This window comes from Schistocerca serialis, chromosome 1 (genome assembly GCF_023864345.2).
Source record: "Schistocerca serialis cubense isolate TAMUIC-IGC-003099 chromosome 1, iqSchSeri2.2, whole genome shotgun sequence".
NCBI classification, from domain to species: domain Eukaryota; kingdom Metazoa; phylum Arthropoda; class Insecta; order Orthoptera; family Acrididae; genus Schistocerca; species Schistocerca serialis.
Genome location: NC_064638.1, coordinates 619,963,803 through 619,969,802, shown reverse-complemented (window position 1 = coordinate 619,969,802; position 6,000 = coordinate 619,963,803). Strand labels below are relative to the sequence as shown.

Below are 6,000 nucleotides of genomic sequence, written 5' to 3'. Positions count from 1 at the left end.
AAACAGTAAGCTGTAAGGAAAGACGGATAATACATAATAGATTATTAACATGAAAATTGTGTACGCCGAAGTAGAAAAAGTTAAGAGATTATCATCTCTAGGAAGCAGAATAATACGTGACGGGCGAAGCAAATGGGACATAAAAAAGGATGGCGCCTGGGAAGAATGATTGTCTGCAAGCCTCTTTAGCCGGCTGGGGTGGCCGAGCGGTTCTAGGCGCTAGAGTCTGGAAGCGCGCCACGGCTACGGTCGCAGGCTCGAATCCTGCCTCGGGCATGGATGTGTGTGATGTCCTTAGGTTAGTTAGGTTTAAGTAGTTCTAATTTCTGGGGGACTGATGACCTCAGAACTTAAGTCCCATAGTGCTCAGAGCCATTTGCCAGCCACTGTATTTGCTTTAATTTCTCGAATTTTCTCATCGCGGTCGTTTCGCGATATGTGTGTGGAAGGAAGTAATATGTTGTCCGACTCTTCATCGAAAGTGCTCTACGAAGTTTCAATATTAAACCTCTGCGCGGTGCATAACGGCTCTCTTGCGTAGTCTTCCACTGGAGTCAGTTGAGCATCTCTGCAACGCTCTCGCACCGACTAAACGATGCCGTGACGGAACGCGCCGCTCTTCGTTGAATCTTCTCTGTCTCTCCTATAGTTCTACCCGGTAGTGATCCCAGACTGATGAACAGTACTCATGAATCGGTCGAACAAGCGCCTTGTAAGCCACTTTCTTCGTGAATGAACTACATTTCTTTAAGATTCTTCCTATCAATCTTAGTCTGGCATCTGCTTATCCTACTGTTTGTTTTATGTGGTCATTCCACATAAGGTCGCCCCGGATAATTACCCTAGATATTTTACGGTAGACAAGTTTCCAGCAATTTGCCGCCAATAGTGTAGCTGTGCAGCAGTGTATTTCTTTTCCCATGTATGCGCAATATGTTGCATTTATTTACGATTCGAACCAACTGCCTGTTGTCTTCTGGCATTGTTAGTTTTTTACAAACAACCGTGTCGTCTGCGAACAGTCTTAAACAGATTCCAACGCTTTTCATTACATCTTTTACACTACTGGCCATTAAAATTGCTACACCACGAAGATGGCCGGCCGGTGTGGCCGTGCGGTTAAAGGCGCTTCAGTCTGGAACCGCGTGACCGCTACGGTCGCAGGTTCGAATCCTGCCTCGGGCATGGTCGTGTGTGATGTCCTTAGGTTAGTTAGGTTTAATTAGTTCTAAGTTCTAGGCGACTGATGACCTCAGAAGTTAAGTCGCATAGTGCTCAGAGCCATTTTTGAACCACGAAGATGACGTGCTACAGACGCGAAATTTAGCCGACAGGACGAAGATGCTGTGATATGCAAATGATTAGCTTTTCAGAACATTCAGAAAAGGTTGGCGCCGGTAGCGACACCTCCAACGTGCTGACTTGAGGAAAGTTTCCAACCGATTTCTCATACACAAACAGCAGTTGACCGGCGTTGCCTGGTGAAACGCTGTTGTGATGCCTCGGGTAAGGAGGAGAAATGCGTACCATCACGTTTCCGACTTTGATAAGGGTCTGATTGTAGCCTATCGCGATTGCGGTTTGTCGTATCGCGACATTGCAGCTCGCGTTGGTCGAGATCCAATGACTGTGGAATCGGTGGGTTCAGGATGGTAATATGGAACGCCGTGCTGGATCCCAACGGCCTCGTATCACTAGCAGTCGAGATGACAGGCATCTTATCCGCATAGTTGTAACGGATCGTGCCGCCACGTCTCGATCCCTGAGTCAACAGATGGGGACGTTTGCAAGACAACAACCATCTGCACGAACAGTTCGACGACGTTTGCAGCAGCATGGACTTTCAGCTCGGAGATCATGGCTGCGGTTATCCTTGACGCTGCATCACAGACAGGAGCGCCTGCGGTGGTGTACTCAACGACGAACCTGGGTGCACGAATGGCAAAACGTCATTTTGTCAGATGAATCCAGGTTCTATTTACAGAATCATGATGGTCGCATCTGTGTTTGGCGACATCGCGGTGAACGCACATTGGAAGCGTATATTCGTCATTGCCATACTGGCGTATCACCCGGCGTGATGGTATGGGGTGCCATTGGTTACACGTCTCGGTCACCTCTTGTTCGGATTGACGGCACTTTGAACAGTGGACGTTACATTTGAGATGTGTTACGACCCGTGGCTCTACCCTGCATTCGATCCCATCGAAACCCTACATTTCAGCAGGACAATGCACGACCGCTTATTGTAGGTCCTGTACAGGCCTTTCTGGATACAGAAAATGTTCGACTATTGCCCTGGCCAGCACGTTCTCCAGATCTCTCACCAACTGAAAACGTCTGCTCAATGGTGGCCCAGCAACTGGCTCGTCACAATACGCCAGTGACTACTCTTGATGAACTGTGGTATCGAGTCGAAGCTACATGGGGAGCTGTACCTGTACACGCCATCCAAGCTCTGTTTGACTCAATGCCCAGGCGTATCAAGGCCGTTATTACGGCCAGAGGTGGTTGTTTTGGGTACTGATTTCTCAGGACCTATGCACCCAAATTGCGTGAAAATGTAATCACATGTCAGTTCTAGTATAATATATTTGCCCAATGAATACCCGTTTGTCATCTGCATTTCTTCTTGGTGTAGCAATTTTAATGGCCAGTAGTGCCAATAGTAACACATCCTTGGGGTACTCCGGAAACTATCTTTGCATTTGTCGATACAAAGGTCGATTTTGTTCCATTAAGTGTAACGTGTTAAGTTCTGTTTGCAAGGAAGTCTTGGATCCACTCGCAAATCTGGTCCGATACTCAGTACTCTTGTATTTTTGTCACTAAACAGCAGTGCGCGACTATGTCAAATCCCCTCCTGAAGTCAAAGAACATGGCATCAACCTCAGTGCAATTGTATACAGCGCTATGGACGTCAAGCAAGAACAGAACGAGCTGAGTTTCGCAGCCGCGCGGAGTGGCCGCGCGGCTAGAAGCGTCATGTCACTGACTGCACGGCCTCTGCCGCCGGAGGTTCGAGTCCTCCCTCGGACATGGGTGTGTGTGTGTGTGTGTGTGTGTGTGTGTGTGTGTTGTTCTTAGTATAGGTTAGTTTAAGTCAGTTTAAGTAGTGTGCAAGTGTAGGGACCGATGACTTCTGCAGTTTGGTCCCTTAAGAACTCACACACATTTGAAAATTTTTTTGAGTTTCGCAGGACCTCTGTTTGCGGAATCCATGTTGATTTTTGTAAAGGAGATTTTCTTTCTCCAGAAAGTACCTGTTCTTGAGCATAAAATATGTTCCACAATTGTACAACAGACTGAAATCAAAGATACAGGCCTGTAATTACGTGCCTGTGTCCTACGACTCTTCTTGAGAGCGGCAATGACCTGTGCTTTTTTTTCTATCCCAAGGTACCTTTCGTTGCTCCAGCTATCTACGATAACCTGCTGTTAGAATGGGGGCGAGTTCTTATATATTTCACCTGGAAGATGAGAGCTTGCTTTCGAAATGCGTCGTATGACCTGCGCTTTTATCGCGAATTTTATATGCTTTAGCCAAATTTTATATTTTATTAAGCGAATCAATTCACACAGGGCCGAGCAGAGAGGAGTAAGAAGAGCCACTGACGGGCCTTGCTGCCCGTCAAGTCGCAGGACAAGTCGACCCTCCAAACGAAAAGACGACTAATCCGTTCAAAACTGCGACGGCGGCCGCGCCAGCTAGCCGGTGAAGCACGTGCGCAGCTGCGGAAGCGCCGAGGCGGCGACAGGCGGCTGTGGACAGGGCAGAACCACCGCCAGGGGCGGCTGTTGCTCCTGGGAAGTTCCCGGCCCGAGACGTCAGCCGCCGGCCGCCAGCACTGCACCGTGGTTTTTCTTGGCAGCCTCCCCGTGTGGGAGGGAGAAGCACCGGGAGGGGACCGTCCGCCCCCGCAGGGTATGAGGCGCGAGCCTCTTCGCCGCCAGACAGTCAGCTGTTTCCAGTGCGAGTGGCCAGAGTTCGCTGGTACGCTCGTCCCTGGGCGAAAACGCGGAGGCTTTCAGGTAAGGACAGGCAGTGGCGCCACAGTATAGTCGGCGAAAGAAGGACCCTGACAGGTAGTCGCGCTGTTGGCAGCTTCCAATTGTGAACCACAAACGGCTGCATGCGAAACAAAGCTGCGGTAGCAGTGAGCTGTTGCCATAGAAAGGTCATCCGAAGACCAATATCAGTTGCAAAGCGATTTAGAAAAGATTGCTGTATGGTGTGGCAGGTGGCAGTTGACGCTAAATAACGAAAAGTGTGAGGTGATCCACATGAGTTCCAAAAGAAATCCGTTGGAATTCGATTACTCGATAAATAGTACAATTCTCAAGGCTGTCAATTCAACTAAGTACCTGGGTGTTAAAATTACGAACAACTTCAGTTGGAAAGACCACATAGATAATATTGTGGGGAAGGCGAGCCAAAGGTTGCGTTTCATTGGCACGACACTTAGGAGATGCAACAAGTCCACTAAAGAGACAGCTTACACTACACTCGTTCGTCCTCTGTTAGAATATTGCTGCGCGGTGTGGGATCCTTACCAGGTGGGATTGACGGAGGACATCGAAAGGGTGCAGAAAAGGGCAGCTCGTTTTGTATTATCACGTAATAGGGGTGAGAGTGTGACAGATATGATACGCGAGTTGGGATGGAAGTCATTAAAGCAAAGACGTTTTTCGTCGCGGCGAGATCTATTTACGAAATTTCAGTCACCAACTTTCTCTTCCGGATGCGAAAATATTTTGTTGAGCCCAACCTACATCCCACGCCCGGGTTCCCGGGTTCGATTCCCGGCGGGGTCAGGGATTTTCTCTGCCTCGTGATGACTGGGTGTTGTGTGCTGTCCTTAGGTTAGTTAGGTTTAAGTAGTTCTAAGTTCTAGGGGACTCATGACCATAGATGTTTAGTCCCATAGTGCTGAGAGTCATTTGAACCCAACCTACATAGGTAGGAATGATCATCAAAATAAAATAAGAGAAATCAGAGCTCGAACAGAAAGGTTTAGAGGTTTAGGTGTTCGTTTTTCCCGCGCGCTTCGGGAGTGGAATGGTAGAGAGATAGTATGATTGTGGTTCGATGAACCCTGTGCCAAGCACTTAAATGTGAATTGCAGAGTAATCATGTAGATTTAGATGTAGATGAAAGGTGTACAAAATCGCATTACGTGATTTCTTGAGGCAGGAGCGTGAAGCAGCAGCGCCAGACTCACTGCAGCTGCCAGGGATCTTCTTTCGCCACCTCTAGTAGCGGCATCAGCTAGACGCTACACCAGCATTTGGCACCTTGCTTTTGTCTGAGAAAGAACACGTAAGAACTTGAACCACCATTACGTTAGGAAATCTACAATGAACCAAGTTGTCTATGATCTAAAACCAAATTTTTTTTACAAAATTTGGAGTCAGCATTGTCGCTTTAGACTGTCAAAATTATTTATTTATATAGTTGTTGACTGCATTGTGTCAACTAGAACTCTACAAAAATTTGGATTTTATCGTGTGTCAAGATTAAGATATGTCAGTCATATATTTGTTTATTTTATTTCTTTATTTATCTGGTTACTTGTGACCGTGCAAGCCAAAGTTACTTGGTCACGGAACGGGTCAGTTCATAGTTACAGAATACTTATAAGAAAAAGCATAAACAAAGAGTCAAAGCGTTAATGGAATACGAAAACAACAGAGAGTCTGCGAATAAATAACACATTATGAAGAAAATGTCTGAAATATTGCGAGGAGCTCCTGTACAGAACAGAAGGACTGTGTCACAAGGAACCCTTTCAGCTTAAGACTTATCACTCATTTTTTTTAAGTTCTACTGGAAGACTTTTGAAAAAAAAAATGTAAATGAGCGTTTGGCGTCCTTCGCTGAGGGCCCCTCGCGGGGCAGGTCCGGCCTTCTTGGTGCAGGTCTTATTACATTCGACGCCACATTGAGCGACCTGCGCGCAGGGTGGGGATAAAATGATGATGAGGACAACACAACACCGA

At 47.2% G+C, this 6,000-nt stretch overlaps 1 protein-coding gene across 1 annotated transcript in view; it reads left to right on the top strand.

Moving 5' to 3' along the window:
• Positions 1 to 3,905: 3,905 nt before the first annotated feature.
• Positions 3,906 to 6,000, top strand: part of LOC126478081 (golgin subfamily A member 6-like protein 22) — a 406,782-nt gene continuing 404,687 nt past the window's right edge. The window contains exon 1 of the mRNA XM_050103673.1: positions 3,906 to 4,032. The gene's annotated coding sequence lies outside the window, so the exon portion shown is untranslated. The remainder of the gene's footprint in view (positions 4,033 to 6,000) is intronic.